At 37.9% G+C, this 27,206-nt stretch overlaps 1 protein-coding gene and 1 non-coding gene across 4 annotated transcripts in view; one reads left to right on the top strand and one right to left on the bottom strand.

The window, feature by feature from the left end:
* Positions 1 to 11,405: 11,405 nt before the first annotated feature.
* Positions 11,406 to 11,595, bottom strand: LOC118994450 (U2 spliceosomal RNA). The gene has a single exon (XR_005068049.1). It is a non-coding gene; the product is annotated as a U2 spliceosomal RNA (small nuclear RNA).
* Positions 11,596 to 15,675: 4,080 nt separating this feature from the next.
* KMT2E (lysine methyltransferase 2E (inactive)) overlaps positions 15,676 to 27,206 on the top strand; it is an 89,338-nt gene continuing 77,807 nt past the window's right edge. For 2 of the 3 annotated variants that reach the window (XM_037057064.1, XM_037057063.1), the window contains exon 1: positions 15,677 to 16,050. The gene's annotated coding sequence lies outside the window, so the exon portion shown is untranslated. Of the gene's footprint in view, positions 16,051 to 27,206 lie in introns of all 3 variants that reach the window. The other variant, XM_037057065.1, reaches the window with a different exon arrangement.

Raw genomic sequence — 27,206 nt, 5'->3', positions numbered from 1 at the left:
TATAAGTACTACGCATTCATCTGAGGGAGACACTGTAAGTTAAATACTACACTTCAGGGGCTCACATTTTACCAGGGTAAGGAGATTCTATATAGTCATAAACAAACTGCAGCAAGTGCTATTAATAGAGCTGGGGAAAAGGTACATGGAATTATGAATAGACTTCTTGGAAGAATACCAGGGAAAACTTCATACAGGAAGACACTTGAACTGAAAGATGGCATTAACAAGGCAGAGGGGGATATTCCATGGAAAGATGATAGTATATATAAGAAAAGATGTCAGAGACCACAAGGTAAGTTTGTGGAACTGAAAGCAGTTAATAGTATGGGTGGAAGCAAAAAGAAAGAGCACTGGGAATTTTACTGGAAAGAGGCAGGAACTGGATTACAGGAGGCCTGGTAGGAGCATGCCACCCTAAGGAGCAAGGAGTCCAATCAAAGCATTTCAAGACCAGATTCACATTTTAATAAAATCACCTTGAAGAATGACAGATGGATTAGGAGGAGTATGATTAAAGCTGGAGTAAGCCAGGTCCCCCCCCCCCCCCCCGCCCAACACCTCATTTGTTTGGCATTAATTTGGGCATATGCCTCAACTAATGTAGAGGGACTGGTGATGATGAGGCAGGGAAACTGACCTAGAAACAAAGTTAGAATGCACATTACTTAGGGACATAATGGACACGGCTGTTAAAGGATAGTTTGTATTCCACTTTTAGTTAATTTACAAGCATTTTTCCATACCACTACAAACCAGACCATCTTTGAAGAAATTGTTTTCTGGTAACACATGCTTCTCATAGAAAATCTATCTGTAAGCCTACATATGAACTAAGAGAACCACTGAAAGCATTCTACTTTATTTCTTTGACCCACTTTTACAAAACACAATATACAAAAGCCCCACAAAATTTTAATTGTTCTCATATTTTTACCACTTTTTGTAGTATGTAATGCTTTGAAAGTTTTTTAAAATAATTTTAATGACTATTTACAAACTTATGTCTTTATTTGGTGTTAATAACAGTTTTAAAACCAAATGTTAGGTATAGTATTGCTGTTTAGAGAACTAAAACTGGCAACTATATTGGTTTCCCTATTTCTTATCATTGATTCACTCAAGAATTCCAAGAATCTGGAAACCAATGGATTTGATTAGCTCTAAAGCCCTGCCAACTCTTTCTAGTTTGCCTCTCATATATATTGGATTGCTACATTCTTATCAAAAGACCCAGAAGAGTTTCATAATTATTTTGCTTTGTTGATTCATATCAGATAATCTATAGCGACGTGTTTGATGTGTCCTAAATCTTTGAAATTATCCTATCTTTAAACAGTGACTTTGTATTCCAGGGATACAGCATGTGAGCTCCCCACCCTCACCCTCCATCTTAATCATTTTGTTACAAAGCCTCCTTTAAGACACCAGACCTAATTTATGAAGCAAATCTTGATTTAGAAGGAACAAATTTAAACTGCTTGTTGTGAAGCTATCTAGTTGCTGACTGCTACTAATATGTAAGGGAATTGTTACCCATACATCTTGACAAAGACTGTTTATTACAATGAATAATTACCTTGTTCTTGTTAGTACCTTTCTTCCAAACACTCAAAGCCTTCTGGTACACAGTACCTCCTTAATGTGTAGTAACAAAAGAGCAAGCAAGGAAGTTCTACCAGCCAAACGGAGAGGCTCCAAAGGGCACAAAAAATCAAACTGTAAAGGATGAAACTACATTCAAATAGCCAGTGATGTTAAAACTCTTCCTACTCCCTCAATCAAAAGGGGTCAATACTTTATACATTTACCGTCATCTGAATATCCTAGAGCACCAAGTTTTAAAAAGTTCTCTGGTCTGGCAGTAATTATTGAGTTGTAAAATACCAAGTTTTAGGACTGTTATGAAGAAACTCTTTACAATGAGAATTCCTTTTCAAAGAACTGAATTAAAGCTCCACAACTGAATGCTTAGCTGTTCTCTTCAAATCTCTGTTAAGCCTTACTCTGTAACTTGATTTTGTAATATGGTTCTTTCATTTTATTTTGCTAGTTTGTATTTTAAAGATATTTATTCCAGGGAACAGATGACTATTTTCACTGTTTTAAAAACTAAAGACATAACCTAAATATTGATATTTTGGGGGTAACATATGATGACAAGGGCTGGCAGGGAAAAAATTAAGTTTATGCATAGAAAATCAAGCAGTTGCTTCTTTTCTGCAATTAACTGATTATACCGAGCGCCTGTACAAAAAACCTGAACATGTGTTTAAAGGGTTTAACCTTTTAAAAAAACTTATTACACTTTGATCTAGGCCTTCAATGAAACTACTCTCATAATTTAGTCCTGTGGTAATTCCTACTTAGCTGATGGAAACAAAAGGCAGATAAACAAAAATAGCTGTAGGTCATAGTTCTTAAGGTATTACAATCTTTTTGATTTTTGTGACAGAAACCTCTCTATTACTTCCAATGTTTTGTTTTTAATTTAAGAGAAGCTATTTGGACCTAACACTTATGAATTATGAAGTTATCTACCCAAGTGCCCTTTAAAGGTCAGTTTACTTTGTAGCTCAATATGAGGAAAGTTTAAGTCATAATTTTCCTCTCAATTTAACTATTCTAACTGCTGGTCATCTTTACAGAGACTGAGGGCTTTCATAACATTTTGAAACGCATCTGTTTGTAGAAGGGTATATACTCTGTTGCATTAACTGCAGAAATTGTACTCAGGTGGGGAGGGTTGGAAGGCAGGATCCCTTTGTAAATTATGTTAACTGTCTAACGCAGGGGTGTCAAATGCTTTTTTGCCAGGGGGCCACATCAGCCTTGAAGTTGCCTTCAACGACCTGATGTAATTTTAGGACTGTATAAATGTAACTCCTTAACTCTTAAGGAGTTGAAATTACATTCGGCCCTTTGAAGGCAACCATGAGGCTGATGTGGCCCCCAGTGAAAATGCATTTGACATCCCTGGTCTAACCACTCTGCTGAACACCTGGACTAATATAAAATATTGGCTATCAACTAGCCAATATTTTTAAGAAATATTGTTAAGAAAAAAAAGAGAAAAGCCTGTGGAGTATAGAGGTGGAAAAGGAGAACAATAAAAATGGGAACCAAAAATTAGGTGTCTATTCCATGTTAAAATATCCCTCAAGAGAGCAAGACAGTATAATGAAAACAAAAATGAATGACTTATTTAACTTTAAGCATTTTATTAAGTCACTGGATTCATATTTTTTTTAAAAGATTTTATTCATTTATCTTTAGAGGGAAAGGCAAGGAGAGAAGGAGAGAAGTATCAATGTGTGGTTGCCTCTTGTGGGTCCCCTGCTGGGAACTGGCCTGCAACCCAGGCATGTGCCCTGACTGGGAATCGAACCGCGATCGTCTGGTTCGCAGGCCCGCGCTGAATCCACTGAGCTACACCAGCCAGGGCTGGATTCATATTAAGAATGGAAAAAAAATTGATCACCCTAGGAAAATCAACTACTTAAATCTTATCAATTTCCTCATTTGTAAAAAGAGGTCCAGATCAAAAAGTCTCTTCTATCACTAAAAGGGCAAAGATAATGCAAGTTTGGCAGACATAACATTAAATATCAGTATCATTCATTTTTAGTTAGTTCTGATCTTTACGTATCTGTAGATGTTTGACAATTATGAATTTGATGTCTAAAGTGTTATATCCCTAAAAAAGAAAACAAAAACCCCAAAACAGTTTTAAGCACCTAATACAAATATACACAAACCAGACACCTGTACCATATTTAATGACATCATGCATGGTGAAACAAGGACTTAGGTATTTATTTTAAAAAATCTTAAAAATTCAACATGAAATCTGTGTTTTAGTTTCAAACAGGTGCTATATTTCAGACGGGCTTCTTTTGTAAAGTACAAAAACTACCATGTTAAATACCAATAAAGTTGATAAAACAATAGGTGGGGAATGCAGATATCTTGTAACTTGAAAGCACTAAATCAAACATTTATTTTTACTGTATCTTAAGGTTGATGGAAACTAAGCGGTCAAAATGTATACCATGGAAATTCCCTATGCAAGAAATAATTCCAAAATAAAATAGCCATTTACAGAACTTTATACAAAGAAAAAAACAACACCATACTACCATCTTTCCTCTTCAAATTCTGTCATTGGCTATTATTATATAAGTTGCTTCATTTAATAAGGTATACTCCCAGATCTATAAAGAGATGATATGAATAGCAAGTTAAGTTCTTGTAAAATATACACTATAAATGCAGAAAACATGAAAGTCACCTGGGAATTCCAATCAGAACTGATAGATCTATGCATGACTGTAAGTCACAATGACTACAACTTTCTTTTTTTTATTTTAAAGATTTTATTTATTTATTTTTAGAGAGAGGGGAAGGGAAGGAGAGAGCGCGAAACATCAGTGTGTGACTGCCTCTCATGCACCCCCTACTGGGGACCTGGCCTGCAACATGTGCCAGGTGTTCAGCAGAGTGGCATGTCACATGTGCCCTGACTGAGAAATCTAACCAGCGACCTTTTGTTTCCCAGGCCTGCGCTCAATCTACTGAGCCACACCAGCCAGGGCACAATCACTACAACTTTCTTATAGCAGTAGTGCCTCACTGCCCCTACCCGCTTTGCTATCGAAATCCAAATTATTTTACCTCCTAGTCTAAAAATTCTATTGCTCTGTGAGAGGCAGGAACTCTCTGGATGAATAATTATACCCACATGACTTAACCCCAAACCATGTTATAAATAGAGTAGGGACTTTGTCTTAGTTTGCACAATGAAAGGCACACGTATTTGAGGAGAAAGGAACAGGATGGACAGAAACTAAATTTGAGGGCTTAACAATATTGGCAAGCCCTGGCTGGTGTGGCTCAGTGGATTACTGGCCTGTGAACCAAAGGGTTACCAGTTCGATTCCCAGTCAGGGAACATGCCTGGGTTGCAGGCCAGGTTCCCAGTAGGGAGCACAGAAGAGAGAACCACACACTGATGTTTCTCTCCCTCTCTCCTTCCTTTCCTCTCTAAAAATAAATAAATAAAATCTTAAAAAAATACGGGCAAACTGTGTTTGAAAAAATGGGGGGAACCCCTGAAGTTTTATAATATGATAGAATCAATCAAAATATTTTGCATCAATTTATGTATCCAACTGACTTGCTAATATTACCATAAACTAATGCTATAGCAAAACTTTCAGATACTTGACATCAAATCAGATTATGTTTTGATAAAACAGACATATTTGCCCTGTGGATTGAGTGCTGGCCTGTAAACTACAGGATCACCCGGTTCGATTCCCAGTCAGGGCACACAACTGCGTTGCAGGCCAGGTTTCCTGGTGTGGGGTGCAGGAGAGACAACCACATATTGATGTTTCTCTTTCTTCCTCCCTTTCCCCCCCCGTCTAAAAATAAATAAATAAAATCTTTTTAAAAAGACACATATTTGATAAAATAGGAACAAAAACTAAGTGCCTAGTGTATGCCAGGAACTTTGCATGTTCGCTACAAAGATGGCATTGCCCATCAAAACCTCACAGACTAACAAAGAAGCAACATTAACATGACTGTGATAAGTGCAGAAATAACAAAGTAAAGGCAATATCTCATTTTCTGGTGATAAAGATAAGAGTTTACTACAAATCAGTAATTGGTCCTGGATCTTTTGTATCTCATTTAATCCCTAAGCATTGTGATGAAGCAGTTAAAATTTTACCTTTTCTATGGACTATTAAACTGAGGCCCAGGAAACAAACTACCTAACTTCTTGAAGAGGAAGAGCAAATATTCAAACTTGGGTCATTTTAACTTCAGTGGTATCCATGAGGCTCATTAGGAGGGCCAAGGATCTCGCTCGTCATAGGGTGTTTCGACTTGATCTTCAAATCATTGATGAATTAAATGTTTTAAGCACAAAAAATTGTTTTCAAAAGATGTTTAATTACATAAATTAAGCCAAAGGGTAGAACTATTAACCAAAAAAGAAAATATAGTGAAAGGTACCTTGGCACTTGTTAATTCGTTTTAGAACTTGTGATGAGTGCCTCAAACCAATGAGTAATGAACAATTTTTTCCCAAAAGAAATAATGTAATTAGAAATAATGCTTGAAAGTTCCCCAGAACGTTTATTTTTAATGGGCTAATACTAAGTAACGAGGTTGTTCTATAATACAGAACCCTAAAACTAAACAACATGGATTTTTAAAAAAAGCAACAAATTACATATAAATAAAGTTTAACTTCACTTTACCTGTAGCGAGAGTTCCTGGGATAATGGGATGACGGTGAGGTGGAGGAGTAGGAAAGGGGTTAACTGTTGGAAGAGGAGTCCTCTTCCAAGACAGTTTCAGATGCTTTCTCAGGGATTTCTTCTGTTTTCTGTCTCTTGGCTTTACTGAACACTATTGGAAACTTGGATTTAGGGAGTTTCACTTAAAATCTATCAAAAGAAACTTGTTTTTGTCTATGTTTCAAAATGTTTCTAAAGTGTGACATTGTCTGTTCATTAAACAGGTCCACATTTCGGCTTGCTAGAGCTTTGTCTGGGTGATACTTTTCCACAAAGTTTTGAACTTCGATCCATTTACTGCACATTTCTTTTATCAGTGTAGTAGACACTTCCTCCCTTCCCTCCTCCTCAGCTGAAGAAATTTTCTCAGCCACTATCTGTTGCTGCTTCTTTTGAAGTTCCTGTAGCTCCTCAGTGCTGAGCTCTGCTCTATGCTCCTCCACTAACACTTTAACATCTTCATCATTGACCTTTCCACACCTCGCCATATTATGGATGCCAATTCTCTTTTTAAATTTATCAAACCATCCACGACTGGCTTTAAACACTTCAGTGCTCACACCACTTGTTCCAGGCTTGTCTTTTAAAAGATCAGCATGCAACTGCCTAGCTTTCTCGCAAATTATTGCCTCAGAAATGCTGTCACCTGCTAATTGTTTTTCATTAATCCAGATGTAAAGCAATTTTTCAACTTCTTCCAATGTCTGTGAACGTTGCTTACTTACAGACTTTACACCTTTGGCAACACTAGCTGCTTTAATTGCTTCCTTATTTCTCACTATTGTAGAGACCGTCGTTCTCGGCATCTTGAACATTAGAGCAATATCAGTCACACCTATACCACTCTCATACTTAGCTATGATCTCTTTTTTCTTTTCAATTGTGGTTCTTATTAACTGCCTTTTAGGCTTAGTGGTATCACCCTTAACCTTTTTGCAACCCATGATTAGCACTTAGAGTGCACAAAAGTACAAGACAGTAATGATGAATACGTGGGGGTTCTGTACTGTTGGTGAGCTACCGGGAGACTGATGGGTCGACTTCTGTTTCATCCAGAGAGGGGTGCCAAGTGACAGGCAAGCGATGAGTGATGAAATATTTTCTCTTGCAGGGCAGTGTTGTAACTCATACAAGTTTTAGCAAGTGTGCCGAGTCCCGAAACATTTTATTCTCGTCAAAATGAAACAAATACAGGGTTTGACCAGTTCTGAAGCCGACTAGTACCGAGGTATTACTGCATAAGGAGAAAAGTTGAGAGAGAAAAGAAATTGTTTTGAATTTGTTTAGTTTTAAGTATCTATATTTAGTAGTTCTATCTGAGCACAGATTATCAATTCTGGAGTCATCAACAGGTAAAGGCGTGGGAACTGATGAACATAATTGGTGAAAAAGTGGCTGGGGACATAAGACTAAGAACTAATAAAATTAAGCAGAGAAGCAGCTACAGTCATACCTCGGTACCCATCAGCGTCAAAACTCAGTAAACCCTGTACTCAGTTGCATTTTGATGAGAAAAAAATGTTTCAGCATTCGGCGTTTGCTGGGGACTTGTTGCACTCATTAGAACTTGTATGAGTCAGGATGCCACCCCGCAAGACAAAATGCTCCATCGTTCAGTACTCGTCAGTTTTGTTTTTGGCACTTGTCATGGGTTCTGGAACGAATTAACTACGAGTACCAAGGTACCACTGTAATGAAAACAGGAAAGACAGAAGTAGCAAGTAGCAAAGGATATTAGTATATAAACCAAGAAGTTTTAATAAGGTATAGTCTAAGTAATTAAATGTTATAGGTTATGTAAGACCACCCACATCTGGAGCACATTAAAATACAGAACTTTCACAAAATGTTATAAAGGTAAATACCGTATTTTGCTATGTACCATGTGCTCCCATGTATATGCACACCCACTTTTGTGCACATCGTACACGGGATTATCATACCTATGGTACGTAATCATTATACCTATGCAAACACGCATCCTTATTTTCCCTCAAAAATTTGGGCAAAAAAGTGCGTATTATACTCGGCAAAATATGGTTATTGCATATAATCTTTCATTATTTCCCAGGAATACCAAAATTTACAGTCTGAATTTGTGGGAGGAAAACAGGGAGGAACTAGTTAACTTTTAGACACCTAAAAAATCCAAAGGTGGCACACTTCTGAACCCTTGACTTCAAATGTCATCATGAGAATATCTCTTATCCCAGCCATTTAATTTTCTAAAATATTTTTCAATGATTCATTTGACAAATCCTGTTATCTTTTTAACTTCCATTTGCCCTTTAACTGGCCATAAAGTGAGAACATGAGAATAAAGACAGAAAGTGACCACAGACTGTCTTTTAGACAAGTTGTGTTTAGGACACAGAGATGCCTAAAATACATTATTGTTATCATGTGAACCTGAGAAAAGTATTTTCGCTGCCTTTTCAGGTTTCCACTCTTGTGCAGAATGAAAAAAAGTAATCTGGCATTTCTTTCTTACCCAAGTTTCTTCCTGAATGAGCTGTCACCTTAGCACAGCCTTCCTTCATTAAACATTTAAATACTAGAGATTAAACTAAACTGGAGGAATAGATTCTCTCTTTTCCTAATGACACTAAAGTTTATCAGAAAGACATTAAGAAACAGGCACTGAGCATAATGTATGGAAAGTATGTGATAAAGAAGTTTAGAAATTCCTGCTGAGAGTTGTCAAACTCTTACCCTGCTATAATAATCTAAGCTTTTAACAAAAAGGTAGCAATTTCCCCAAATTTAGAGTTAAACCACCTCGTGCTCACAAATCATTCATGTAACTTTGCCCTTAGGAATCAAGTCATTGGTGATAGAAGCAACCTAGTTTCAGAGGGTTAATCAAGTACATGGTTTTCACAATTTTTGGAATTGTTTTACACTATTTTACTTTCTAAGGAGGAGGAAAACTTCCTTAGGTAGAGAATCCTAAAATGAGGCAGAAAACTTGGCTCAAAAAAAATTTCCACTCCTTATAGAATCTTTTAATTTAAAAAGACTTAAACATGCTATCATTTTTGTGCTTTATAGAATCATCTAGTGAAAGGTATTTCTTAGGATAGTCATGAATAAAATACTACTATTCTTACTATGGCTAACCAGACAGTTAAATGTGTACCAGCATGTACTTTAGCTATAAAAAAACACACCACCAAAAACAAATGGAATCCTTTCCTTTTCCTAGGTCTAAAATGTGGACATGCTAGTTTTCTTGCTGCATTTGTCTGTTAAATCTACTCAGCTTTGACTTTCATCTTTGAAAACTACCAAATCTCAAATAATTATTTTTCTTGAAGTCAGTTCTTATCTCCAGGCAAGTAGCATGAATGTTTCTGCAATGTTTCGTGTACTTTCTTAAAATCTATTTTTCCTATTCTCTCACTCAGGCTTTTCTTACTTTATCTGCATTAAAGGCACCAAGAGCCAGTCCCTTCCCTCAGGAGAATTTAGGTAAGATTTAGAACAAGTTCTAACATATTTCACTGTCCTGTGTCTCCATTTAAAACTAGGCCTCATTCAGACACTATAAGCAGGGCAAGAATTATGAACTCTGGTGAAGTCAGAGAGTCAGGTGTTAAAATCACTACTGTATGACCTTGGATTAAATTATCACTTAACTGTGATAAAGTATATGTATTAGAATCAAACATGTTTCTGGGCAGAAAGCACTCTTTGTGGGGGGGGGGTGAGGAGAGTCACTAGCAGTTAACAACTTCTAGTCTGTCCTTAAAAATCAAACTTTCCAATAATTCCCCTCCATTCTCAGTAAACTAGGCTGATATCCAATTTATTTTGGACCAGTACCACATCAAAGTTTGTTCACTGAAGATATATTCTATACCTCAAAGACAATGCTGACTGCCACTGTTATGTGGTATGCTTACAAAAAAGGAGCAAAAAATCCAAACCCAATTTTTTGAAATAAAAGGTACAAATGCAAGATAAATGCTGCATACTTCAATGCTATGGCAAACATATTCATCAGAGAAAAAAGCCATAAAATACTTTTCTTTAAAAAACAAAAGAAAAATCATGAGCTCAAACAGGAATAAAATTTTAGTTACCCTCAAAATTTTGTTGTTTAAACCACCACTCACTTCTCCAAGCAAATGAAGGACCACTGGTAGATTTTGCAGTTCTTCTACACTGGCCCTGCTTTTAGATTTGATACTAAAGTTTACATTACACAATAAAATACCCTTTTAACTAAATCTTCTGTTAAATCAGCCCAGAGAATGATGGGCTGTATAAGCCTCTTTTTTTTTTTTGCTAGCTTATTTGCTTCATTTAGGTGGAAACAAAATACTACTGGTGTCTCCAATTTTCAGATGAAATTCCATACTTAAAGATGTTTTAAACTTGAACTGAACATAAACAGTCAACAGGGAGACTATGGGCCTAATCTTTTCAGAGAGCAGAGGGCAGGTAACATTGAAAACATTTTTTGAATACTTAGGAATAAACGTATTACTTCTCTTTTCTTAAGAAAAATAACTTGAGTTGATTCAAGGTATCCACAACCCTTGAAAGTTTTTTTGAATACTATTTGTAAATATGGATTTCAGGTTTAGTGTTAACTTAAGTAACCCCTTGCTTAAAAGGAGATAGCATTTCACTCACTTTTCAGGAAATTAAACTTACCAGGTTGTGTACATTGTTTACCCCTAACATTTTAAGGTGTACTTAATGATTTAAGTTCAAACTATTCTCAGATATAAATCTTTTCATTCTACATTTAGAGGACAGTAAAGTTGGGTGGGGCTGGAGCAGAGGAAAATTTCATATGGAAACAAAATTCAGTTAAAAGTCACAGATGATTCAGAACATTTTTACTATGACCTTGGCACTAATCAATGACAAGTGACAAAAATAATTAAACTCAAGGGCATAACAAGTTGAGTCCTCCAGTATCAGAGCAAATGCTACATACCTCGAGAATTCCTAAATGCATTGAGGAATTATACAACCTACAAAAATCACTGGCTTTACATACTGTTGGAATTCTGTAAGTTAAAATGTCCTCTGGATTTGAGAAATATGGATGTCGACTAATATTAAGGTCAGTTTTTTTTTCCTTGGTACTCCATTCCTGGAAGTACTGCAATTCCTTGTTGGTGTGCAGAATGGACACAGCAAGTCCCTATTCCACCTCCCTGCTCCAGAAATACATTTAACATACTCCCCTTGGAGAGAAAATGTTCAGAGATGAAACTGGTAAGAACAGATACAACACTTGATCTTAGTCAAAAGGCTGAGAACGAAAAAGGGCAGTTTTTTTCTTTCCATCTTTTTTTGGGGCAGAACCATTTCTGTCCCATCAGCTGGGTCCCACTTCCCAATCATCTTTTTTTTTTTTTTGGAAGATTTTATTTATTTATCTTTAGGGAGGGAGAGAAGGAGAGACTATCAATGTATGGTCGCCTCTCATGAGTCCCCTGCTGGGAACTGGCCTGCAACCCAGGCATGTGCCCCGACTGGGAACTGAACCTTGATCCTTTGGTTCGCAGGCCCATGCTCAATCCACTGAGCTCCACCAGCCAGGGGCCCACTCATCTTTTAAAAGAAGGAGACCTTGCCCCTAGGCCTCCCTAACCTTTCATTTCTTCTCTAAATAAACTGATGGTCAAATATTGTTTTAAAAGTGAAATTATTGGCCCTGGCTGGTGCAGTTCAGTGTATTGAGCGCAGGCCTACGAACCAGAGGATCATGGTTCGATTCCCAGTCAGGGCACATGCCTGGGTTGTGGGCCAGTTCCCAGTAGGTGACTCATGAGAGGCAACCATACGTTGTTATTTCTCTCCCTCTCTCCTTCCCTTCCCCTCTAAAGATAAATAAATAAAAAAAATTTTAAAAGTGAAATTATTTTACAGTTTAGACTGTATGGTCCAATAGTAAAGTGTTATCAATCTCCAAAAAAAGTGTACACGTCAACAAAGTGTCAAGCATTGGGTTAGGTCACCAATGTAAAGACTGGCTTATTTTAGTCGAAAATAGTGATTCAGAAGAGTTTCAGAGACAAAGGCTCAAGTTGTATTAACTAAAAGTGGGAAGAAGCACTTCAGACAGTTGTGAACAGAGGCACTGAAGATATGAAATAGCACATTTATTTCGAGATGGTATTCAGTTTAGCCCATCAGGGTTAGATTTGAAGAGAAATAGGGAAAGAAAGGCTGGGATATGCTTTACTCAGATAATGAAATATGAGAAGTGAAATTTTCTGAGAAAATGGGTGAAAAAAGTTCTTAGGAACCAAGTATTAAGCTTTATGTTTTTCATAGGAGTTCGGGAAACTTGTGGCCCCAGTGAACCTGAACGTTCCAGCTGAAACTCTGAGATGAAAATGTAGGAATTACCAGGGAATAGGCACCAATGAAATTGCCCCCAAACATAAAATGCAGTAAGATAGTCAAAGAAAGTCAGTAATTGCAAAGTTATTTTCATAAGCTGGCTCTTTTCCTTATAAAGGCACTCAAAAACTAAGAACTGCCTAAAAATTACTTTAAAATCTTCTGATGTCATATTTACCCCCTCTTTTCTAAGCAAGAACAAAAGCTGCTACTCACATACAATAGACAACTAAAGCTATTCACAAGTCCTTATAGGCAAAACACCTATTTATATTCGGAGTGCACAAAAATAATAAATCACTGGCTTTTCAATTCATTCAAATTAAGTTACTTCACTGGGGGGTGAAAAGCCTCAAAAAGGAGTAAGGACTTAAGTATACACGAATTAATTAAAAACATCAATCTTGTTTTCAACCTACCAAGCCTACAACTAACGTTAAAAGAATCAGCACAACCTTGACTTTAAGTTAAACTTTTATTTTCAGGTCCAGTAAACATCTCTTGGCACCAATAGAAGTGGTTCTGCCAAAAAAACATGCCAGGCTTCAGATGCAAACGTCCTAGCTGAAAAACTCCCAATTCTCACCGACACTGGAGAATTATTTTAAAATTTCATTCGTTTAGTTAATGGCTACTATACTAGCTTAGCCAAGTGGGAATAATCAAAATGAGTTATCTTACTGCATCTGCCAATTTAGACCTTAGGAACTTTTGAACTGCTGGAGATCTTCACCTAGCAAGGTTTCAGAAACTAAAACTGAGGCTCACACTTCGACAAAAGTGATTTAAAGTAGTAGGTTGTAACGTTCATAATGGTGGAAAAATCTTAGTATTTACCTAGTGATTATAACTGCCTTTAAAAAAACTATAGTAAGAGGTCGACAGAAAGACAACATAAAGGTATTGAAAACAGCCTTAAAACTTCAGATTACACTACTTTTTATTGTATATTACTAATAATGCCTAAACTTAAACAGAAAAGCAAATACATTGATAAGATTGCACATTACAGAACATACAGATAGGAAAGATATGTGAAGTATGGGTGGGAGGACTAGTAAAGTTTGAAAAGGGCCCTCCAAATTCCGATGGTATAATTCCTGTTTCTTGTCACTTTTAGAAAATTAAAAGGTGTTTCTGGGTGTTCTTTAAACTTACTTACAAATCTAGGAATTATTTCTTACTTGGATATGAGAAACTTCACGTTTTCTCAGAAAATAATTGATACTCCTAGCGTTGTGGCCCAGGAGCTAGTCTCTCTTTTTCATTCAGTCTAGTGACCCTCAAGGAGTCAGTTGATTCAGATTTCCACATTAGGAGCTGACACATTACGTAAGTTTACTTTGCAAGGAGATAAGTAGATAACAAAACAGGGCGTCAAACCTCCTCCACCAACAGTTGTCACACCCGGTAAGCATTGTCCCTCCGGGGGCTTCCCCCCGCCCCGCGTCGCAGCAGTAAGCTGTATGGGGGAGGGGACGCACTCTCAAACAGTCATCTCTTCCTCTTCAGGCCGCCAAAGCCGACCGCACCAGTCTCCTCCGCCCAAGCCCTTTCCCCTCCCCCGCCCCAGCCTGGGACTGAGCCAAACCCCACAGGAATGCAGCCCAGTCACATGCGCTGCGGCGATGGACGTGCCTCTCCCCCCGCGCCCCAAGGAGACCCAGCGCCATCTTGCCCTGACGCAGTTACAAAAGTCATGGAAGAAACTGTGTCTCCTCCTCCGCGCCAGCACCCTAAAGTTCCGCAGAGGCCGAGCCGGGGCCCTCACCTCGCGCAGGGACAGGAGAAAATATCAGGGAAGAGCCTTGAGATTCCCTTCGCCACTGCTTGGGTTCCACATCGCCGGGGCAGCAACGAACTCCACCGTCACTTCTCCCTCTCTGCCTTTGCAACAGCCTCCCCCAACTGCTCTGGCCCTACCCGCTGCTGCAGCATGAGGTCATCGCTAGCCAATCACAACGCGCCCGATAGAGCACATCAAGCACTAATTGGCTGCATGAGCTGCCTCAGCCTCTCCCCACCCCGCCTACCAAACGCTCCGGGTCGCAGTAAGGCAAGGACAAGACGGAAACCGCCATTTCGGGGAAAGACCCCAAGAACAGGAACGGGAATCACCGTGCCATTTTAGTGGGGGGAAACCCATGTTTTATTCTTTGGTCTTGCCCTTTTTTTCTTCGAGATAACCGTCTGCCGCCCCCCACCCCCGGCCCCACTGAATCAGTTACATAAAAGATTCCCTCTCCGGTCCCCGCATTGTCCCGCTGGCGGGGAAGTCCTTCCCTGAGGCCAAGAGAAGTAGGAGACAGCGACGGCAAATGCAACGACAGCTTTTTTACCCCGATACTCGGTGGCAGGGAGGCGGCGCTGACGGTGGCTGTATTTTTCTTGCTGCTTCTACCCCCCCGACCTCTTCCGTTTCTCGCTCCTCCATCAAGACGGCGCTAGCCTCGCCAACTCCTCTTTTATGCGGTGCCCGGAGCCTGCGCACTGGATCCTTCTCAGCCCCTAGTGGGTGTCGTTTTACACCCTAACCGAGTTCAAGCTGCACTGGAGGCCAGACTGGGGAGGGGGAAAAAGGGAGGTGAAGACCAGGACTGAAGTGGTTTGAGGAGTGTGGGAGAGTGTCTTGATTTAGGAGGGTGATGGGAGGGGTGGTCCTTCCCAGGGCCTACTGTCATTTTCCCACCGTATAGTGGCGTGCCCAAGCTCACCGATAGGAATAGTCAGGGAAACGGGGTAAAGAACCAGTCTCACCAAATACCGAAATTTCCCGAAAACTTCGGTGAGTTGTTGAGTGTATGTTTTGTGAAAAAGACAAATTCTGTCCACCTGACCGCCGCCCGTTGCCTATCTTGGGGTCTCAGGAAAGAGAACATCTGAGGGCGGCAGCCCACAAGCAAAATGGCGGCGGGCAGCTTCGTCCCCTCCCCCTCTGCCCCTGCGGAGCGGGGCGGGCGGGCCCCGTGCACTGGCCGCCGCCGCCGCGGCCGCCGCCGCCGTCGCCGCCGCGGCCGCCGCCGCCGTCGCCGCCATTTTCCCAGAGCAAGAGGCAGTGACACTGAGCGGGCGCAGGGGGCCGAATTGGAGACCGTACCTGAGCTCGGGAGCGGCAACAGAAGGGGCATAGACACTCTGAGCAGCCTCGCCATCGCCTCTGCGTTCCTGTTGACTGCCTGAGTGCCCCCTCCCCTACTCCTCGGTTGCTGAAGAGGCTGCGCGCTGCTGTTTGGGGAGGGGGTGTGTGGAGCCGGGTCCTGTGTCCGCAGTGTCTGCTGTCGGGTGGTCGTCTGATCGTGGAGGTGTGGAGAGACTGCTTGGTGGTCGAACAAATAACGGGGTTCGGGTCTCTGGTGTGTGAACAGCACAGGTCAGTGCCTGTCGTCTCTTTGGGAGTTCATGGGGCTTGCGGGGTGAAGGGACGTGTGTTTCCACGGGGAAGGGGCCTTCTCATCTTTATCCATCCGGAGGGGAAGTCGACGTTGACTCTGAGACCCCTTGGTTGTGGCAAGACTTTGCTTATTTGAATAGAATTTATCCTTTCTCTTCTCTCTTTTTAGAAAGGGAGCATTATGGCGGGTTTTAGGGTTGGGGAAGGAGAAACTGGCAGTTAAACCCCCTTGAGAGTGGGAGTTAGGGAGGGGGTGTACTCCTCCTTGGCATCAGGTTAAGGCTGCTTGGGCGAGGAGAGAGGCTTGTGACTATTAGGGTTTGTGTCGAAGTGGTCCCGGGAGCTGCCAGCCCTCTCTTCCCTCCACCGCATCTTGTTCAGATGCTAAAAAGCCGTCTAGGCCTCATTTTCTTCTCCCCTTTATTCACTTGCAGCCTCCTGTATAATTTTATCATCAGTACGAAGAGGGTTAAGAGAACGCCCTGGGTCTCTCTCTCTCTTTGTGGGAGAACGAGACGGCTTCTCATCCTCTCTGGGAGAAGGTAAACCCGCCCCTGAGGTGGTCACCCCAGTACCCAGCCTTCTCAGTCTCCTCCCCCACTCCTCTTGTGATTATCGCTGTCCTTTACTGTACGGGAGCCTTAGAAACCACAATATGGCACATTTCAGAAAAGCTTATTTTGACCAAGGGATTGGCACAAACACTGGCAGCAGACACAGAAGAGAAACAAACGGTTCACTGTGCTAAACGGGGGAGGAGGGAGAGAAAAAAGCAACCCGGAGTGCTCTCTTCCACTGCCCTTAGTTTCGTGGAGACCCGTTCTTGCTAGATTCTGTCTTAAAAATGTCTGTCTTCCCATTTAAAGTCAAAGGGAAATCGCTAGAGTTAGCTTTAGACTAGACCCCGTTTTTTCTGGTTGCCCCTTTTAGTGATGTGAATAATGTAAAGTGTTTGGAGTTCTGGAGACCTTGGAGAGAATTAGGTGAGGCGCATTCAGTTCTAGGCTGGAGATACCAATACCTAATTGGAAAATAGTCCGTTTTTCCCTTTAATTTCCAAGATGGGGAGTAAAAAGTGAAATATCCCTCTTTTGTCCTTTACAGATTCTAAAAATGGCGGCCCCAGGCTGATGTTGTGGTAATCTAATCAGCTCGGGTCCTCCACACCCCATGCAGTGCGTTTGTCTGCAGCATATTACAGGCTTATTATGTTTACATGGAAAGACTGGGCTTTTTTTCTTCCCTAAACCGTTTACAAAAATGTGTTGATTTTACTGCAAATTGCGATGCTGTGTTTTAGTTTATTGATTTCATGGTTTTTTTCCTGAGAGGCAAATAAAATGACACCAGTTTGGGAAAAAATAATACTCAAGTAGTTTTAGAAATTTCAATATTGAGGCTAGGTACTCTTAAACATTAAAAAAATTATTCGGGGACAAATAATAGTTTTTGTTCAGTTTAATCCAAGCATCTTTTAGTCAGTCAATCAAAGTATGATAAAATGTTTAGTAAGTGTGTAAGGGCAACCTATTTTGTATCACTAGACGTTTTAATCTAGAGTGAAATCGTTTCTCATCCATCTCGACCAATTTTGTGAATTTCAGCTTTTGTACTCTCTCACATTAATTTTTAGGGAGCTGTACAAACAAGCCTAAACCTGTTACTTCACAGGGTGTGGAGACACTTGTTTTTCTCACTATTAAATTTTGCATTCATTTTCTGTATATATTCCTGAAGAATTTTGTAAGTTAATTGTGTATTTGTTTAATGAAATGAAGCTTCATGCTTTTGCTGCCTTTTAATGTTGTCTTATGGAATACTATCATAATTATGTAGGTAAAGGTTTTAGTTCTTCATCTCCTCCCCCCCCCCCCACCCACTGCCACTGCCACTGCCACTGCCACTGCCACATGCCCATTTATCTATTATGGGATGTGGAATTTAGTCAGTTTTAATTGACTTTAAATAAAAGCCACACTGTAATAGAGTCTTGAATTCACTTTGTGCTAATTTCAGCATGTTATAGATTGAGGCAGAAAATTAAATGTTGTCCTTAACTGAATTTTTTAAAGTGTGAATGATGATTTCACCTCTTTAGTGGGAGGTTGATTTGATCTTTTTGGACTAAACTAAGCAGTGAGATATGAGTGGGCAATTAATGGCATTTAATGACCATCTCATTGTGAAGCAACTGAAAGATGAGTGCCTTTCAGGCCAGCAATACTTAAAAAGGTTGGAGAGTATACACCCCTTCATGATTCTCTTATTTTATTGTAAATTATGCTCTAAAATATTTACAGTGGAATAAGAGAATCATGAAGTTCATATATGAACTAGATTAACAAGTTTCTATGCTGTAAGATAATTGTAGAGATAACTGGCACAGGGAGTTTTATCATGGAAGACTAAGCACATAACCTTACTTAGAGTCTCTGAAATACTTTATTATAAAGTGAAATGTTGAGTTATGTTGGGATTTGTAATATGCTGACTGATCATGTAAGTCCATATCCTTAACTGTTGTGTTAAGATCGTGCATTTTAAAGACTAAGTGGTTAAAAACTGTGGTTAAGAAGGTTGGTACTTTAAATTTACTATCTAATATGGGAATTTTAGTTAATGTAGCCATAGAAGGAAACACTGTGTATACCATATTTTTCTTGATAGTGACCTTGGTCAGGCCTAGACAAATAAAGCATTTTGACTTATTTGGTTCAAACAACATCAAGTTAGAAATTATAAGAAAAGCTGCCTTCACTCTACTAGTTTTCCTCATATTGGCTTGCTTCATTGCTTTGGTTTTGTTTCTTTTTGTTTTAATGTTTTGGATCCTGTAAAATGAGACTTGCTTTTTTTAGTATATTGCACTGTAATTTAAATGGTTACTTTATAAATAACATGGCTATAAATGTTTGTTTTTTATTAATGTATACCCAGTTGATTATGTTTTATGTTAGGATTGTCGAGGTAAATTTTTAAAAGGGTTAGGCATTAATTTTGTTGCCAGAATTTTGAAAGGTTTGGTCCCTTGGGGGAGAACTAGTCAAATGGTCTTTGTTCTTAGGATAGCTGCATTTGAGGCATTAGTTATCTGTTTAAGTGGATTTATAGAAAATCATAATGTAATTGGAGAGTAAATTTTATTTTTAGAGACTACATGTTGATCATACTTCCCTTTTGTTGTCAGTGAGTTATAGGATCCCTTTGATCTCAATTTAAGTTTAGAACCTTTTACAGGGCTTCTCTAGTTTTCTTCATTTTTTCAGGTCTCTGATAACTCTCCTTACAATTTTGGCTTCTTTATCTTCCTCACAGCTTCTAGTTAGAAATTTTTTACCATATATACCACAGTAAGTTCTAAGACTTCTTGGATCTAAAAATAAAGAAGTGAGGAGAAAAGCCAGTTAATAAGTTGGGAGAAATTCTTTCCTGGATACATTACATACCTTTATGGTCTTATCACAAGTATAACTTCTTAAATTGGTTTCTTATTTCTAAGGATAATTTACCTATTTTCATGCATCAAATGCTTAAACCTATGGTTTTATTTTTAAAAGTGTATTATGTACATCCTAAAGCTCTGCTTTTCTGAAAGTTACTACTAGGAATTAAATGTGTGCTGCCATTGTGTCTTTGAAATGTATAAAACCAATTGTACTTTGAAGAGTGTCAGAAACTGCTTAAGAAATATTACAATGGAATTTTCATAGAAGAAGCTATATTTATTTTTGAACATATTTTAATGATGTATAATAACGTTTTTAGCAGATGGTAGGTGCCCAATTTTCTTGTTGAATTTAAAGCTTTTGTTAAAGTGAACACATTTACATCTCAAACATTCATGGTGATCAGAGAACTATTTTAACTACTTGTATCCAGTGAGACTTTTTAATGTTAAATATAGAATTATTTTTACTTTACAGTAAAATTGTGTTTCTTCACTGGCAAACTAAAAAGGATACTATTTGAGATGTTGCTATATAAATGTTAGTTGACTTTTAGGCTGGGTTTAATACTGCAGTGGCACACTGTCTCTTTTCTAACTTATACAAGTTGGAGTACATGGAGACTACCTTTTTTATTAATATTGAAAGAATAATATTTTTGTGTTACCTAAAAATTTATTTAATATGAAAGAGTAATATTAGTGGCTGAAATTGTTTTTAAGTGCAGTAAATTTGAAGTAGATGGTATTTAACTATAGAAAATTGCTATTGCAAGCCCTGGCTGGTGTAGCTCAGTGGATTAAGCAAGGGCCTGTGAAGCAAAGGGTCACTGGTTCGATTCCCAGTCAGGACACATGCCTGGGTTGCGGGCCAGGTCCCCAGTAGGGGACAGATGAGAGGCAACCACACATTGATGTTTCTCTCCCACTCTTTCTCCTTCCCTTCCCCTCTCTCTAAAAAATAAATAAATAAAATACTAAAAAAAAAGAAAAAGAAAATTGCTATTGCAATTAGTATTTTATAAAGAGGTAGGAATTAACCAAAAATTTTTTTGTTATTATGAACACGTATGCTAAATGCTGTATTAAAAATTAAATACTGGTAACTCAGGCTAAGATAAATTTATTTGTGTCTTTAAGGATATGAAAAGATTTGTATTAATCATTGGTAACTTGTGCTTTTTTATGTAAATCACAGTCGAGAACAGTAGTCTTATGTTTCACTTAATATGAAATCAGTTTTTTCCCCTTATATATAGCTCATAAATAAAATTTTATGAGCTATAGAAATTTAGGGAAGCCACTTTTGTATTTTAGGTGAATTTTACAACTTCTTAAAAAAATCTGATTTGGTTATTTACCTAAACTGTTTTGATGTTGGTCAGTGCAACAGGTCAGACACAGATTATTTTTAATTAAATATTTATTTTTGCACTTTAAAACTCACATTTAAATTCTCAAATGTGAAATCTAGGTTTAAGAAAGGACCTGTGTGCAGATCAACATGAGAAACAAATGATTGTGCAGCTTTCTTTTTTCTAGTTATACAACTGAAGAAGAGTTTTCTAGCAACTTAGGTGATTGCTCAATTTACAATTAATCCAAAGTAATAAACATTCTTGGTCTTGAAGTTTGTTATTGAGGAAGATAATATTGAGTAATCACACCTGTGTTATATGGCCTATGTGGTTGCAGCATTTAAGGTCCAAGCTTGTGGCAAAAAGCAAAGTAATATAACAGTGGGATTGAATTAGTTTTGGTTAGTAGTAGCTGTACTGCAATTTTAAAGTTCAAGTTCACAAAATTATGTTATCTAACATTTTATCTGAGACCAGAAAAGTTTATAATTTTTTAAATCTGTGATGACTTTTGTTTTCAAAGGACACTGAAAACATAATTCTTACTTAAAGACTTTAATAGAATTTATCCAGATTCCCATTTTTTCCACTGTTGGTCTAAGAATAAGATGAAGCCTAGTGTCTGTTTTTTTAGCAAAAAGTGAGGAATGTGATTAGAAGAAGTGATTGTTATTACTCTTATGGTCAGGAAAATAGTTTTTTTCAGAAGTTCACACATCAGGAAACTTTTTATGAGAAAGATACAATCTTTCAGTTAAGAGAGAAACATCTATCAGTTACCTCTTGCATGCCCCCAACTGGGGACCTGGTCTGCAACCTAGGCATGTGCCCTGACCCAGAATTGAACTAGTGACGTTTTGGTTCTCAGGCCAGCACTCAATCCACTGAACCATACCAGACCAGCCAGTGCTTCTAATATGTTCTTATTTCACAGACTAATGATAAAATTTAATAGTTTCTATTTTTGAGTTTACAGAGAGACCTTGAATTGCTCATACCTGGTTTTATATGTTGTTTAGAAAAAGACAGGGTTCAGGAATTTGAAAACCCATTTCCTCTTCAATGATGTGCTAGAAGATGGGAAGATTCTTGATGTGAATGATTGAGGACTGTGTTTCAATAGTGGTAAATTGATGGGGGAGTGGGTTGTGGTGTCTGAGGTTAGTCTGTTAGTCTGATACAAAGTTACTCTTCACCAAAAAATAAGATTGTTTCTTTTGGAATTACTTCTGTTTCTGTGTCTCTTTAAAGGAAGGTGTATAATTGGTTGAATTGACACAGCCTTGTTACATCTTATCATTATGCCCCTACCAAAACAGTATTTGTTTTTATTGAATTTATTGGGATGACATTGGTTAATGAAATTATGTAGATTTCAGGTGTGCAATTTTGTAATACATCATCTGTGTATTGTATTGTGTGGTCACTACCCCAAGTCAAGTCTCTTTCTATCACCACTTATCCCCCTGCACACATATAGACAGAAGATTAATTTAGGTACTATTTGTTTGGCACCATTTATTTCTGTTTTTCAAAAGCCTGTTGTTACAGGGTTTGTTTGGCTACAAGCAGTAAATCATCTCTAACTAGTTTAAGATTAGTCATAAAATTATAGGGAAATCTCACAGAATTTATTTGAAGAAAGTACACTTGGGCCTCAAGAATTGGCAAAGTATCAGAGAGCTGCTCACTACTCTCCATCTTTTTTTTTTTTAAATTTTGTTTATTTATCTTTAGAGGGGAAGGAGAGAGGGAGAGAAACATCAATGTATGGTTGCCTTTTGTGCATCCCCTGCTGGTAGTTAGCCTGCAAGGAACTGGCCTGTAACCCAGGCATGTGCCCTGATTGGGAATCGAACTGCGATCGTCTGGTTCACAGGCCCGCGCTCAATCCACTGAGCTACGCCAGCCAGGGCCCTCACTACTCTCCATCTTGAGCCTTCTAATTAGGTGTAACTAGTTGGGATAGGGTATATATGTAGTTTTGTGTGTGTGTGTGGGTGGGTGGGTGGGTGGGTTGTTTCCTTGGATGGACAGCAAGAGAATGACACTTCTAATTCATCTGTAAATTAATGACTCTTTTCACAGATGTATTTGGGAGGGGCTCCTAAACTAACTAGAATCAAACTGATGATTCTGTTTATATAAAAATATACATTTATATGTTTAGGAATGCTTTTAAAATAACGCCTTTTTAAATTTTTTTATTTTCAAATAATTTTAAAGTTACAGAAAAGTTACATGGATGGTACAAAACATCCCTTGTACACTTAACCCATATCCCCCCCTTTTAAAACATTTTGTTGCCCTTGCTTTATCATTCTCTACATAAACATAAACAAATTTGAGCCATTTGAGAGTAGATTGCACATTATCATGCCCTCTTATAGCCCTTAATATGTTTCATATGCATTTTGTAAGAACAAATATTTTAGGTAACCAGAGTGGTTAAATTCAGGAAATTTAGCATTGATGTAACACATTAAATTAGTCTGTTGTCCATAGTCCATTTTCATCAATTGTCCCAATTATGCCCTTTATTAGCATTTTTTTCTGGCACTCTGGCTACTCCAGGATCACAGATTGCATTTAGTTCTGAGGTCTCTTTAATTTCTTTTAATCTAGAAGAGTTCCTTAGCTTTTCTTTATCTGTTGTGATAGTGGCAGGCTAGCTATACAGTGCCCCTGATTTTGGGTTTGTTTAAGATTTCTTCATGATTAGATTCAGATTTTTGCATTTTGGGCTGGAAGACTAGTAATATATGTTTTTGTCATCTGGAGGCACTTGATTTCTTTTACTCCTTACCCGTATGTTCATTTTGATTGTTTAGTTAAGGGTTAAGTAGTTTCTTCATTGTATATACTTAGTGTTTCTTATTTTTGCCATTATTAAGTAATTTGTGGGGAGATAGTTTGAGATTGTGTAAATATTCAATTCCTAGTCAGACCTTCCTCTCTGAGATTTATGATTCTATTGATGATTCTTTTCTGAATAAGATTTTGCTGTGGTGGTTGCAAATATACCAGGATTTTTAGCAGTGGTTTGTTTCTGGGTAATTGGGATTGTGGGAGGTTTTTTTTCCTCTTCCAGTTTTTTGGTAATGTATGTGGGTCACTTTTGTAATCATGACAAATAAAAGAAATTTTGAGGAGGAAAAGTACAGATAATTTAGATAGTATTTTTGCATAGTTGCCTATTTAAATGGGATTTAAAATAATGTCTTGAATGCTGGTCTAATTTGAAATCCAGAACACAGAAATTAAGTATCAATATTTAGATTGTTAAATTATTTTTTTTAAGGATGTAGTTCTGGTTCCTCATTTAGTTTTTAGAATTATTGCTAAATGAGCCCTGAGTTATACTTATTTAGGTTTATTATTTGCTACTAATGCTAGCAGTTTGATTTCTAAGGCAAAGCTGAAAATATGTATTTTAATTATTGTGCTATTCTCCTTCCTCCATTAAAACAATTCTTCCGGTTAATTTTTTTGAAATATTTTTTTCTGAAATAATTGAAACAGGCTCTTTATATACATATATGTGCAAGTCATTTCTTTTTAAAAATGGGTTGGTGAGATGGTACATTGAATACAGTAGAACATCAAGCATTTATAACTCAGGACAAAGTAGTATATATTTTTTTGAAACTCGTGATTAAAGAAATACATACCCATTGTTGAAAAGTTCAGAAGGACAAGAAACAGACAAGAAATAAGGAAAACATTTAGACTTTGATTGCATTATAAGAATACCTTTATCAATATAGCATATTTCCTTTCAGTGATAGCAAAATATTAGTAGTGAATTTGGATGATAATTTGAGTTTCATACTGGTTCAGGCTCTGGGTAACATTGAATGAAAATTCAGTTTTTTTTGGAATTTTCAGAGATTGAAAAGAAAACTTTGAGAATCGCGAATACTTGTAGAGTGGAGATTATAATAGTCTCTAAAATTTAAAATATTGTTATGAGAAAATAAAGATAAAGTGTATTTCAGAATAGTATTAATGAAAGGATATAGCAGATTCTTAGCATTTTGTAGGTATTTAATTAGCTTAAAAATTGGTTGAATCAACTGTACCTGTTTTAAGAGAGTAAAAGTTCAGTTTGTAGCACTACCAAATCTATCCTGTTATTTTTTTCTTTCTTTTTTTTTTAATGTATTATGTGAGCCCTGGCTGTTGTGGCTCAGTGAATTGAGTGCCGGCCTGCAAACCAAAGAGTCCCTGGTTGGATTCTCAGTCAGGGCACAGGCCTGGGTTGTGGGCCAGGTCCCTGGTGGCAGGGGGCGTGTAAGGGACAGCCACTCATTGATATTTCCCTCCCTTGCTCCCTCCATTTCTCTAAAAATAAGTAAAGAAAAAAATAAGTATTGGGTGAAAGGTGAAAAAACAAAAAACAAATTCCATGATGAACTGGAGACTCTTACTTTACTCCAGAACCCCTGTCCTGGTGATTAAAGTTAAGAAACTAGTGTCAGAATGACTTGTGAAATGTATTTTTTATAAATATTTCTCATTGTGGCCTTATCGTGCTTATTAAAATGAACATTGTTTGGCCCCCTTCCAGACCTGCATAATTACATCTAGTGGGGCATTGAATTGGCATTTTAGTACTAATCTCAGCTGATTTTTACAGTGTTCTAGCTCTTCCCTTGTATTTTACAAGTAGACTGTGTCCTAGGGAGGTTAAATAAATTTCCCAAGGTCATTACAGTTAGATTGTGGTTGAGTAAGGATTAAAATTTGGGTTCTGATACTTGGTGCTTTATAGTTTGTTAAGAAATCATGCTGACTCCCCTCTTGAGAAGTCAAGACACTATTTTTGGATCCTCTGAATAAGGGAGTACTGGTCTTTATACAATAACATGTGACAGACCTTCTGTATTTAGTGCTTCTGTACATTCCAATTCAAGATGATATGTTGGTTTTTCCAGAACTCGTGTTATTTGGTAAAAAATCTAGGATTGGAATTACAGCAATAGAAATTGGGATCAAGTTGTGGTGAGCCTTGAATCTAGGATAAGAATAAGGACTCTGGAAGAACTACTGACAAATGAGCTTCGGGGAGTGACATACTGGAACATGCTTATTTATGCTCCGTGCCCCCCCCATTTCTTAAGATTATGAAAGTAATTAAAATAATTCAAAGAGTACTTTTTAGAGGCAGTATTGCCTGGAGCTTAAGAGTAGAGACTCTAGGGCCACACTGCTTTGGTTTAACTATATTCAAACAAGGTTGCACTTCTGTATGACTTTTGGGCAAGTTACGTACCTTTTTGTGCCTTAGTTTCTTGATCTACAAAATGAAGATAATGATAGAGTCTACCTTATAGAATTGTTTTAAGAATTAAGTTAATATGTGTAATAATTAGTAGTAAGCTCTACAGCTGTAAGCCTGTAGTTGTTTGTAGAAAACAGTCTGATTCCCATCCCTAGTGTTTCTCATATGCTGAATATATATGTATACACACATATGTATAAATATATGTACTTATTTTAAAAAAATATTTATTTACTTTTAAAGAGGGGAAAGGATGGACAAAGAGAGGAAGAGAAACATCAATGTGTGGCTGCCTCTCGCATGCCACGCATTGGACCTGCCCTGTAACCCAGGCATGTGCTCTAGACCGAGAATACAACCAGCGACCCTTTGGTTCACAGGGTGAGTGGAGAGTAGGCCGGCACTCAATCTACAGAGACACACCAGCCAGCACTAAGATAAACATTTATATGTATATATAATTTTTTATGGTTCTTTGTTAACTCTCTGACTTTGATGAACTCAGAGATTTCTAGTCTATTTTTTAATATATAAATTCAGATTTCATTTTTAAATCTAAAACAGAATGGATCCTATGATATTTTGTAACTCTTTATTCATTTAATATTTTGGAAATCTAAAAGTTCTCTTTTATTTTTTTTATTTTTATTTATCTTTAGAGGGGAAGGGAAGGAGAGAAAGAGAGAAATATCAATGTATGGTTGCCTCTCATGAGTCCCCTGCTGGGAACTGGCCTGCAACCCAGGCACGTGCTCCGACTGGGAATCGAACCTCGATTGTGTGGTTCGCAGGCCCGTGCTCAATCCACTGAGCCACACCAGCCAGGGCTAAAAGTTCTCTTTTAGAATCAGACTCTGATTTGTCCAGTGGGATTTATAGGACCAGATCTAGTTGAAATGATAGATTTTCATGTCCCTGGAATATAACAGATACATTGAAGTGTCAAGATCTAGTAACCTTTGTTATCTAATGAGATTTAAAGATATTTATTTACTTTTAGAGAGAAGGGAAGGAAGGGAGGAAGAGGAAGAAAAACATTGATGTGAGA

This window comes from Sturnira hondurensis, unplaced genomic scaffold (assembly GCF_014824575.4).
Source record: "Sturnira hondurensis isolate 20B ecotype Veracruz unplaced genomic scaffold, ASM1482457v3 Scaffold0009314, whole genome shotgun sequence".
NCBI classification, from domain to species: Eukaryota; Metazoa; Chordata; class Mammalia; order Chiroptera; family Phyllostomidae; genus Sturnira; species Sturnira hondurensis.
The sequence above is the reverse complement of the archived record's forward strand: the minus strand, read 5'-3'. Positions and strand labels throughout refer to the sequence as shown.